The sequence below is a fragment of the Equus caballus genome, chromosome 12 (genome assembly GCF_041296265.1).
Source record: "Equus caballus isolate H_3958 breed thoroughbred chromosome 12, TB-T2T, whole genome shotgun sequence".
NCBI lineage: Eukaryota > Metazoa > Chordata > Mammalia > Perissodactyla > Equidae > Equus > Equus caballus.
Genome location: NC_091695.1, coordinates 13,064,997 through 13,077,807, shown reverse-complemented (window position 1 = coordinate 13,077,807; position 12,811 = coordinate 13,064,997).

Genomic DNA, 12,811 nt, shown 5'->3' with positions numbered 1-12,811 from the left:
ATTTGACTTTCCATACAGTCATATGTCACTTAATGATGGGATATATTCTGAGAGATGTGTCATTAGGCAATTTCATCATTGTGCAAACCTCAGTGTATTTACACAAACCTAGATGGTATATCCTACTACACACCTAGGCTATATGGGACTAATCTTATGGGACCAGCTTCTTGTATGTGTTCTGTCATTAACCAAAACATCCTTATGTGGCATATGATGGTATCCTAGTTGTAAGTGTTCTTTACATATTATTGGTATAAAACTTTTATCAGATATATAATTTATGATTTTTCTTCTTAAATTTAGATCTATGGTCCATTTTGAATTAGTGTTTGTGTTTGGTGTGAAGTTTAGGTTTTAGTTCATCTTTTTGCATATGAATAGTCAATTACTCTTCACCATTTATTGAAAACATCATCCTTCCACAATAGTTAGCCTTGGTAACTTCGTCAAAAATCAATTAACCATTAATGCGTTTATTTTTGGATCATCAATTTTATTATATTGATATATTTGTCTGTCTTACACCAGTACCAATTACCATGTTATGTAATTTTCAGTATTAAGTGCTGTACTTCTTGGATTAAATTCATTTCTATTTTTTTATGTTGTCATGAATCACATTTTCTTTTTTTTAATATTAGGATTTTCTCTCTTTTTTTGAGGAAAATTAGCCTTGAGCTAACATCTACTACCAATCCTCCTCTTTTTGCTGAGAAAGACTGACCCTGAGCTAACATTCCTTCCCGTCTTCCTCTGCTTTATATGTGGGGTGCCTGCCACAGTATGGCTTGACAAGCGGTGTGTAGGTCCACAACCAGCATCTGAACCAGCAAAATCTGGGCCTCCAAAGCAGAACATGTGAACTCAAATGCTGACCCGCCGGGCTAACACCCTCCCCCCACTTTGTTTTATTAACTTCATGTTAAGATATTATTTTGCTGCTATTTAAAACAAAAATAGTCTTTGTGTATTGATTTTGTATCGTGTGACTGTGATTAGCTCAATTATTCTGGTGGTTTTTGCATGTGTATGTGGAATGGTTACAATTTTCTACTTAAAAGATCATATAATCTGTGAATAAAATTAGTTTTAGTTCAAATCAAGATGACTGACTTATTTATTAATCTATCATCTATCTATCTATCTATCTATCTATCTATCTATCATTAGTACTGAGAGTGGGCATCTGCATTGATTTTTACTTTAGGGGGAAATCAATCATTCCCTAATGATCAAGAGTAATGCTAGAAGTAAGTTTGGTAGGTTGAAGTAATTTTATCTCTCTGCTTCACTGAGAATTTTTAGCTCAAATGGATGTTGGATTGTGTCCAATACTTTTCTTTGTTTATTGAGTTGACCATATGGTTTTTCTTTTATTGTCTATAAATAATTTATTACATTAATTGCTTTTTATATGTTAAACCCACCTTGCATGCCTTGGATAGATCTCACTTGGTCATGGTCTATTATGCTTTTATATATTTTCTTGGATTTATTTTGCTAATATTTTTGCTGAGAATTTTTATATCTAGGACCCTGAGGGATATTGTGGTATTTTATCTTTCCTTGTGTTTCTTTTGTCACTTTATTATCAGGGTAATACTGACTTAATAACATGAACTGAAAGAGGATAGACTCATTCATTTTCAACGTAGGTTAATTAACAATTGGTATTTTATATTTACATACGCATTTAATAAAAATAACCAATAAATCCATCTGTGTCTAGCTATTGGTAGGAGGGGAGAATATTTTAATTACAAGTTCAGTTTATTAACTTGTTATATGTATATATATATTCAGATTTTGTGTTGTTCTGTTTCTTTGTTTTATTTTGTTCTACTTTGTTTTATGTTAATATATCCATGTATGATATATTTTCTATTTTTTTCTATTTAACTCAACATGTCTTTATAATTAAGGAAAATTCTTTAGATAGTGCAGAGATTTGTTTTGTTATATGTCCAATATGGCAACCTCCATCTTTAATTTAGTTGTCTAGACTCTCTATAGTTAATGCAATTTTATGGCTGAATTAAAATCATTGTTTTAATATCTCTATTTGTTTAATCTATTACTGGTTTATTTCCTTTTTTGTCTTCTATTGAAAGAATTTTTCTGTGATTCCATTTATTTTACCTTCTCTTTTGACATTATTTTTACTTCTTTAAAATTATAAAGATTTTCTAAGAGTTTAAAATAAGCTTTTAAATAAATCGTAGATCTTCCATGGATCATAAAGCAGTAAAACTCTAAGTCTTCTCTTATCCATCATTCTATTACTATATATAAGTAATATATATAAGTAAACTTTTACAGACGTTGTAAATGCCATTTCACTGATATGTTTTCCTGCAGACAGTCTGATATCCTTTAGAGTAATTAAAAATGTGAAAAAATAAATACTTTTATTCATTATATAATTACCAGTGTTCGTTTCTTCGTGTAGCTTTAATTTTCTGTCTGGTAGTATTTTCCTCGTCCCTGAATAACTTATGTTAAAATTTATGGTAGTACATGACAGTATTACAGCTAATAAATTCTCTTAGTTTTTGTTACTCCCAAAAGCATTGTTTGGTCTTTCCCTTGTGAAAGATATTTTCACATGGATGCCATTCTAGAGTGACTGACTTTTTGTTGTTTCCCTTTTAACATTTTCAATTTTCTCTCCATTTTTTAGGATTTTAACATTTTCTGACAAGAAATCTGCTGTAATGCTTGCCTTTTTTTTCCTTTAGACCAGTTTTCTAAAGTAGATTTGGTTTTGTACCCAATTGTGCCTTCCCCTCCTCCAACAAACAGAGGACAGATGACAATGCCTGCAATATCTTTGATATCACAACTACAAGGCAGTACTGCTGGCATCTAGTCTGTAGAGGCCGTGGATACTGCTAAACAGCCTACAATGCACAGGATAGTGCCCCACAACAGAAATTTCAAGTGAAAAATGTCAGTATTCCTGAGGTTGAAAATCTGTGTTCACAATGTAATGATTCTTTCATTCAACATTTTCTCTTTTCTTTTCTTTTTTTCTCTGGGGTATGGGTGTGTTTTCTTTCTGCTTTCGTTCTCTGAGCTTCTTGGATCTGGGTTTGGTGTCTTTCATTAATTTCAGAATTTTCTTAGTCATTGTCTCTACACATATTCCTTGCCATGACTTCCTTCACTTTTACGTCTTTTCTTGTTTGTTTGTTTGCTTGTTCTTGTTGTTTTTCTAAGAGATTTTTATTTCAAATAAAGAGACATTTTTTAAATTAAATACCTATAACATTTAAAATTCAAAAGGATGTATTATGGAATAAAATAGATATATGACACTTAACTTTAATTTCCTAGTGTGTGTGTGTGTGTATGTTGAACATGTTCTCACTCTATTTATTATTTTAATTGAGGTAACATTAGTTTATAAAATTATATAAATTTCAAGTGAAAATCATTATATTTTTATTTCTGTGTAGATTACATCATATTCACCACACAAAGACTAGTTAGCATCCATCATCAAACACATGTACCTAGTCACCACTTTTACACTCCTCTCTGCCTTCCCCTCTGGTAACCACCAATCCAATCTCTGTCTCTATGTGTTTATTTATTGTTATTTTCTATTTATGAGTGAAATCATAAAGTATTTGGCTTTCTCCATCTGACTTATTTTGCTGAGCCTGATACCCTCAAGGTCTATCCATGTTGTCATAAATGACAAGATTTCATCTTTTTATGGCTGAGTAGTATTCCATTGTAGACATAGACCTCTTCTTCTTTATCCATTCATCCCTTGATGAGTACCTGCTTGCTTCCAAGTCTTGGCTACTGTGAATAATGCCACAATGAATGTAAGGGTGCATATATCTTGGCACTGGCACAAAAATAGACACACAGATCACTGGGACAGAATCAAGAGCCAAGAATAAACTCACACATCTATGGACAGCTAACTTTTGACTAGAGACGCAAGAGCATATAATGGAGAAAGGCAAGTCTTTTCAATAAATGGTGTTGGGGAAACTGGGAAGCCACATGCAAAGGAATGAATGTAGACCATTATCTTACACCATACACAAAAAACCACACACATTGGTGTTTTCATGTTCTTTGGGTAAATACCCAGCAGTGGAATAGCTGGATCATATGGTAGTTCTATTCTTAATTTTCTGAGGACTCTCCATACTCTCTTCAATAGTGGCCTCACCCTTTTGCACTCCCACCAGTAGTGTCAGATAGTTCCCTTTTTTCCACATCCTTTCCAACACTTGTTATTTCTTACCATGTTAATTATAGCCAATCTGATGGGTATGAGGTGATATCTTATTGTAGTTTTGATTTGAATTTCCCCAATAATTAGTGATGTTGAACATCTTTTCACATTCCCATTGGCCACCTGGATATCTTCTTTTGGAAACTGTTTGTGTGGATTTTTTCTCCATTTTTTAATTGTGTTACTAGCTTTTTTGTTGTTGAGATGTATGAATTCTTTCTGTATTTTGAATATTAACCCCTTATCAGATATATGGTTTGCAAATATGTATTCCAAATTGTTAGGTTGTTTTTTCATTTTATTGGTGGTTTCCTTTTCTAATGCAGAAGATTTTTAGTTTGAGGTGGTCCCCGTTGTTTATTTTTTCTTTTGTTTCCCTTGCCAGGACAGAAATGCTATTTGAAATTATGCTGTTAAGACAAATGTTCAGGAGCTGAAGATACTGCTTATCTTTTCTTCTAAAGGTTTATGGTTTCAGGTATTACATTCAAGTCCTCAATCCATTTTGAGTTAACTTTTGTGTATGGTATAAGATAACCGTCTACCTTCACTCTTTTCAATATGGATGTCTGGTTTTCCCAATACCATTTATTGAATAGACTTTCCTTTCTCCATTGTATGTTCTTGTCACCCTAGTCGAAAATTAGCTGTCCATAGATGTGTGGGTTTATTTCTGGGCTCTCGATTCCATTCCATTGATATCAATGTGTCTGTTTTTGTGCCAATACCACGCTGTTTTGATTACTATAGCTTTATAATACATTTTGAAATGAAGAGTGTGTTACTACCAGCTTTGCTAATTTTTTTTTCTCAGGATTGCTTTGACTATTTGGGTTCTTTTGTTGTTCCATATAAATTTTAGGATTCTTCCTTCAATTTCTGTGAAAAATGTCGTTGAAACTTTGATAGCAATTGCACTGAATCTGTAGATCTCTTTAGGAAGCATGGACATTTTAACTACGGTAGTTACTCCAATACAAGAGCACAGACTATCTTTCCATTTATTTGATTATTTTTCAATTTCTTTCAACAATGTATTCTATTTTTCATTGTACAAGTCTTTCACCTGTTTGGTTAAATTTATTCCTATGTATTTTATTCTTTTAGTGATATCGGCCTGTAATTTTCTTTTTTTATTTTGTTATTGTCTGTTTTTTTGTAACACGGTAATATTGGCCTTTGCAATGAGTTAGGAAGCTTCTCTTCATATGCAGTTTTTGGAAAGATTTTGAGAAGCATAGATATTAGGTATTCTTTGAATCTTTGGTAGAACTGACAAAGGAAGCTCTCTGGTTCTGGACTTTTAGATTCAGTAAGGTCTTTGATTACTGTTTCAATCTCCTTACTGGTTATTGGTTTACGCAAACTCTGCATTTCTTCTTTATTAAGTTTTGAAAGGTTGTATGATTCTAAGAATTTATCCATTTCTTCTAGATTATCCAATTTGTTGGCACATAGCTTTTCAGAGTAGTCTCTCACAACCTTTTGTATTTCTGAGGTGTCCATTGTATTTTTTCCCTTTCATATCTGCTTTTATTTGCTTGAGCCTGCTCTCTCTTTTTCTTTATGAATCTATCCAAAGGCTCATCAATTTTATCTCTGCAAACAACAAGCTCTTCATTTAATTTGTTTTTTTCTATTGTGCTTTAGCCTCTAGTTCATTTATTTCTGTTTGAGTTTTATAGTTCCCTTCCTTCTACTGATTGTGGCCTTTGTTTATTCTTCTTTTTCTAGTTCTTTTAGGAGCACTGTTAGTTTGTTTATTTGATGTTTTTCTTGTTTGTTGAGATAGGCTTGTATTGCTATAAACTTCCCTCTTAGAAGCACTTTTGCTGTGTTCCATAGCATGACATATTTTCATTTTTATTTGTCTTCAGATATGTAACGATGTCTCTTTTGATTTCTTAGCTGACCCAGTCGTTATTCAGTAGCATTTTCTAAAAATGCTGCCATTGAAAAGCCATATTTGTGGCTTTTCTGATTTTTTTCCTGAAGTTGATTTCTAGTTTTATACCATTGCAGTCAGAAATGATGCTTGGAATTATTCTAATTCTTGTATGTATTGAGAATTGTTTTGTGGCCTAATATGCGATCAGTCCAGGAGAATGCTCCATGTGCATTCCAAAAGACTGTGTATCCTATGGTTTTTGGATGCAATGTTCTGTATATATCTATTAAGTCCATCTGGTCTAATGTGTCATTATGGTCAATGTCTCCTTGTTAATATTCTGTTTGGATGATCTATCCATTGGTATAAGTGGATTGGTAAAGTCTCCTACTATTACTGTGTTACTGTCTATTTTCTTTATATGTCTGATAACAATTGCTTTATGTATTTAGGTTCTCCTATGTTGGGTGCTTAAATATTTTCAGTGTTACATCCTCTTGTTGGATTGTTGCTGTAACATTATGTAGTGCCTTTCTTTGTCTCTTGTTAACAGTTTCTGTTCTGTTATTTTGTCTGATATAAGTATTGCTACCCCAGCTTTCTTTGGAATTTCATGGAGTATCTTTTTCCATCACTCCACTTTCAGTTTGTGAGTGCCTTTATGTCTGAAGTGTGTCTCTTGTATGCAGAATATATATGGGTCTTGATTTTTTAATCTAATCAGTCACCCTATGTCTTTTGATTGGAACATTTAGTCCATTGATATTTAAATTTTCTACTGATAAATATGCACTTATTGTCATGTTGTTACTTTTGGGGGGTGTTTTAGTAGTTCATCTTCCTTTCTTCTTCTCTTGCTCTCTACACTTGTGGTTAGATGGCTTTACTTAGTATTATGTTTGGGTTCCATTCTCTTAATTTTTTTGTATATTTATTATAGGTCTCTGGTTTCTGATTACTATGGTGTTCCTATATAATAACTATGTGTATAGCAATCTATATGAAGTTGATTGTTTCTTAAGTTTGACCTTTTGATAAAAGTTCTACTCTTTTACTCCTCCCACACTTTATGTTTTTGATATCATATTTAACCTCTTTTTCTTATTTGTATCTCCATTACCCTCTTATCATAGAAATAGATAATTTTAGTACTTTTGACTTTTGCCTTTCATACTAGCTTCATTGCTGGTTCATCTGCTACCTTTAGTGTCTATTTGCCTTTATCAGTGATTTTATTTTTTTTTAATAATTTTCTTATTCCTGTTTCTGGCCTTTTATTTCCTACTTAAATAAGTCTCTTTAGCATTTCTTGGAAGACTTTTATTCACTGCAAACTCTTTTAGTTTTTGCTTGTCTGAAAAGCTCTTTACCCTTCCTTTCATTCTGAATGATAGACTTGCTGGGTAGAACATTCTTGGCTATGCTTTTTTTTTTTCCTTTCTGCACTTTAAATATATCATGCCACTCCCTCTAGCCTGTAAGGTTTCTACTGAGAAGTCAGTCAATAGCCTTATGGGTTTTCCTTTGTATGTAACTTGTTGCCTTTCTCTTGAAGATTTTAGGATTCTGCCTTCATTTTTAGTTCTTGGCATTTGAATTATAACACGTCTTGATCTGAACCTCTTTGAGTTTCTCTTGTTTGGTACTCTCTGTGCTTCCTCTACCTGGATGCCTTTTTCTACCTTAGGTTAGGAAAGTTTTCAGTTATTATTTCTTCAAATAGATTCTCTGCCCTTTTGTCTCTCTCTTCTCCTTCTAGGACACCTAGTATACAGATGTTATTGCACTTGATGTCCCAGAGGTCCCTTAAAGTGTTCCCATTCTTTTCAGTTCTTTTTTCTTTTATCTCTTCAGCTTGGGTGATTTCCTCTAGTCTTTTTTCCAACTCACTGATCCATTCTTCTGTATTATCTACTGGCTCTTGAGTCCTACTTGTGAATTTTTCATTTCTGATGTAGTATTCTTCATTTCTGATTGGTTGTTTTAATATTTTCCAGTTCTTTGTTGAAGTTCTCACTGAATTCATCCATTCTTCTCCAAAGAGCAGTGAGCATCTTTATGACTATTAGTTTGTACTCTTTATCGGGAAAATTGTATATTTCTGTTTCATTTAGTTATTTTTCTGAGGATTTATTCTATTCCCTTATTTGGAACATAGTACTTTGTCTCCTCATTTTGTCTCTTTCTCTGTGCTTATGTCTATGTATTAGGTATATGAGCTGTGTCTCCTGAAGTTGGAGAGGTAGCCTTATGTAAGAAATGCCTTATAAGGCCCAGGAGTGTGCTTCCCTCTCATCACCAGTTTCAAATGTTTCAGGTGTGTCCTCTGTGTGGGCTACTGATGTCTTTTTGTTATGATAGGGTTGCTCTTGCTGCAGGTACATGGGAAGGCTAGGCTTCTGCCCTGGCTTGCTGGTTGCAATGTTCAGCTGTGTGTGGTGGCTATGGTCCCTTCAGTCACTTTCTTGGGCATGGGGAACTCTAGCAGAGTTGGCTGCAAGTTCTAATAGCTCATTCCTGCTATGGTTTTTCCTTTAAGTAAGCAAGCCTCCAGTGTGGCTTATTTCTAGGCTCAGGGGCTTACAATTGCTCTAGGTCTCCAGCCTGAAAGGCTGTTGTCAGCTCTTTCGGGAGTGCAGCTGAGTGGGCCCAGCCCCAGGTGTGGCAGCACAGAATTGTTTCAGACATTGGAAGGTGGGGCTGATGCCTATGTGGTTATTTGAGGAGCAGAAGTCTGCTTCAGCCAACAAGCTTCACCACCTCCAGGCCCACACACACCATCAGCTAGACCTGGCCTGTGCATATGCCTTCACAAACTGAAGTAGACCCAGTCACCCTGCTGCAGAGGCCACACACACTCTTCCAACATAAGCCCACCCCTCATACATGTCATACCCTCATGCACGCTATGCCCTGCAGAGGCAGACCTACTCACCCTACTTCAAATATCCAATGCACCCTGCCTGTTTGGCCCATAAGTTGCACAAAAGCTTTCTGTTGGTTTGAGCTAGTCCCTAAGGTAGGCTGCCTTCCCTGGCTGAGCTGGATTAAATCTTATATCAGTGCTCTAGAGAGAGGAGCAGTCCCCTGCCCTAGTAGGCCAGGGGAAGTACTTTAATGACTTCTACCAACATCTATGTCAGTACACGTGTACTAGATCACAACAATGGCTGCCATCAAGGTCTCTATCCCTGGGGATGTGGTCCCAGCCTTCAGAGATCTCACCTATCACTGAGATACACCCAGAGCCTATGAAATGAGTCTCTTATCACCAAAGGACTGTGCATCTTTCTTTCTGGTGATTTTATGTTGCTTTCCAAAATGGGTGAATTTGTACTTGGGCCCTTTAAGAGCAGGCTTTTCTTTCCCTTATGTCTGATAGCTTTTCTAGGGGTATTCCATGTTGTTGTAAATGGCCAGCAAAGCCAAATATTATGACACTTGTTTTGCTTGTGCTGAGTCCAAAAGCAGCTTATTGTGGCAAAGCTGGCAGGCTCAGATCCCCTACCCCTCCAGAAAATGCTTCATACATTAACTCTCCTCCAAGACATGAAGTGTTGTGATTAAAAGGTGGCATTTTACTCTCCAGAAAGAAATTTCGGCTTCTCCCACCTCAGTCAGCACTGTCCCTTGTTGTAGGTGTTCTTTCCATCAAGTTTTCAATTCTCTCTCAGGAGTAATTCCAAGCGTAGTTGTGACTTTTTTGGGTCCAGGGAGAAGGTGAGCCCACAGTCTTCCCACACCACTATCTTCCCAGCAATCTCTCTTCTGTTTTTCTACTGAGTTTAAAGTCATAGTGATTTTTACTATTTGACTGTTACCCAGATCTTAAGTGTTTTTGTTTTCTTCACTCTTTTTCTGAGTGCATGCAATTTTGAGTGTTCCCCATTTGTCTATCCTTAATTTGACTTATTCTTTCCTAATCTGTATTGAACTTATTGTTGTGTCCTTTAAAATATCGTTTGTCTGTTATTTTTTAATTTATCTAGCATCTTTATTTGATTCACTCTTATAGTTTCCATGACTTTTGCTGAAATTCCCCATCTATTCATTCATGTTGTCTACCTTTTCTACTAGAGCCCATAAGTATTATATTTATTTTAGGTTGCTGGTCTGCTGTTTCTAATACCTAGGTTATATCTGAACATAATTCTGTCAATATCTTTGTCTTTTTGTGGTGGGTTGTTTTCTTCTGCTTATTTGCGTTGCCCTATAATTTTTGCTTAAGAACATATATCATTTGTAGGACAACAGAGAATTAATTAAATGGCATTTTTGCCTGGAAATTAACTCACTTCTTTTGCTTAACATTAAGTGTAGGCATTAATCTGCACTTCAGTGGTGTTAACACTATGGCCACCTCAGTGCACAAGCTTCACATTTCTAAATATAACAGGTTATATTTAGAACGGGAATTGGCTTATATTTTCAATGTCTAACCCACTTTAAACTTTAAGTCTTCCCTTTGCACGTGTCCCCCACGGTTGATCTCCTTCCTCATCCTGCCCCCTCCCCTAATGGAATGCTATTACTGGCAACTTTATGCTTGTGTTAGTTGTTTTCTCAGTGACCCCAGCTATCCAGGGGATTCCCAAAATGTTTAAATTTTGTGGAGTATCTAGCACTTTGTGTTGTAATATTGGGAGCAAATCTTTCTCTAGCTTGCCACCTCCTACAATTAAATGAGAAGACTGAAAATATTGGCTCAAGAAGATTCAAATAAGTGAAATTATAGCACATTTAAAAAATTGTCATTTAATAAATCATAGCAAAGTCTTTTTTATAAACTTCTAAAAAACTAAGGAAGTTAATTTCTCTGATGACTGAGGAACAATTCCATTTTAAAACTAGAAGATTACCAGGTGCAACTTAACAAATGAAGTAAATATTATTTTACATGGTATATTATCAAAGTAATCATTAATAATAAAGGCTGATGAAGTTTTTTTAATTTATAACATTTTTATTTGATCTAACACGATCTTTCTCTTTTGAGTTCAATGGCTTCACCTGGGGAGACAAGTGAGCGAGGGAATTCATACCTTTTTATTATGGAAAGTTTCAAACATACGTAAAGTGGAGAGAATGCTGTAATAAGCTTCCATACACCTATCACTCAGCTTCAACAATTATCAACATTCTGGTGCTCTTATTTATACTCACCCTTCCCACCAGTACTTTTTCTGTTTTGCTGAATTGTTTTAAAACAATCCAAGACATCATACCATTTCACTTGTAAATTCCTCAGTAAAAATCTCTAACACATACAGACTTATTTTATAAACATAATATAATCACCATTTCATGATCATATCCAGCAAAATTAATAATTCCTTAATATCATCTAATAATCAGTCCATGTTCAGTTTTCCCCAATTGTCTGATAATCTGTGTTTCTTTTTATTAATGTTATGATAGATTTCAACCTTGTGAGATTTCAGTTGTACATTATTGTTAGTCATGTTGTGGGCATACCTCTTCTCCCTTTGTGCCCCCCCCACCCCCCCTTTTCCCTGGTAACCACTGATCAGATCTCCTTGTCAATATGTTAACTTCCACCTATGAGTGGAGTCATATAGAGTTCCTCTTTCTCTGACTGGCTTATTTCGCTTAACATAATACCCTCGAGGTCCAACCATGTTGCTGCGAATGGGCCAATTTTGTCTTTTTTAATGGCTGAGTAGTATTCCATTGTGTATATATACCATATCTTCTTTATCCAATCATCAGTTTCCGGGCATGTAGGTTGGTTTCACGTCTTGGCTGTTGTAAATAATGCTGCGATGAACATAGCGGTGCAAGGGACTCTTGGGATTTCTGATTTCAGGTTCTTAGGATAGATACCCAGTAATGGGATGGCTGGGTCATAGGGTATTTCTATTTTTGACTTTTTGAGAAATCTCCATACTGTTTTCCACAGTGGCTGCACCAGTTTACATTCCCAGCAACAGTGTATGAGGGTTCCTTTTTCTCCACAACCTCTCCAACATTTGTCGCTCTTGGTTTCGGATGTTTTTCCCAATCTAATGGGTGTAAGATGGTATCTTAGTGTAGTTTTGATTTGCATTTCCCTGATGATTAGCGATGATGAACATCTTTTCATGTGTCTATTGGGCATATTTATATCCTCTTTTGAGAAATGTCTGTTCATGTCCTCTGCCCATTTTTTGATCGGGTTGTTTGTTTTTTTGTTGTTAAGCTGTGTGAGTTCTTTGAATATTATGGAGATTAACCCTTTGTCAAATAAGTGGCTTGTAAATATTTTTTTCCCAATTAGTGAGCTGGTTTTTTTTGTTTCAATCCTGTTTTCATTTGCCTTGAAGAAACTCTTTAGTCTGATGAAGTCCCATTTGTTTATTCTTTCTATTGTTTCCCTCAACTGAGGAGTTATAGTGTCCAAAAAGATTCTTTTGAAACTGATGTCAAAGAGTGTACTGCCTGTATTCTCTTCTAGAAGACTTATTGTTTCAGGCCTAATCTTTAGGTCTTTGATCCATTTTGAGTTTATTTTAGTGTGTGGTGAAAAAGAAAGGTCAATTTTCAATCTTTTGCATGTGGCTGTCAAGTTTTCCCAGCACCATTTGTTGAAGGACTTTCTTTTCTCCATTGTAGGCCCTCTTCTCCTTTGTCGAAGATTAGCTCTCCATAGATGTGTGGTTTTA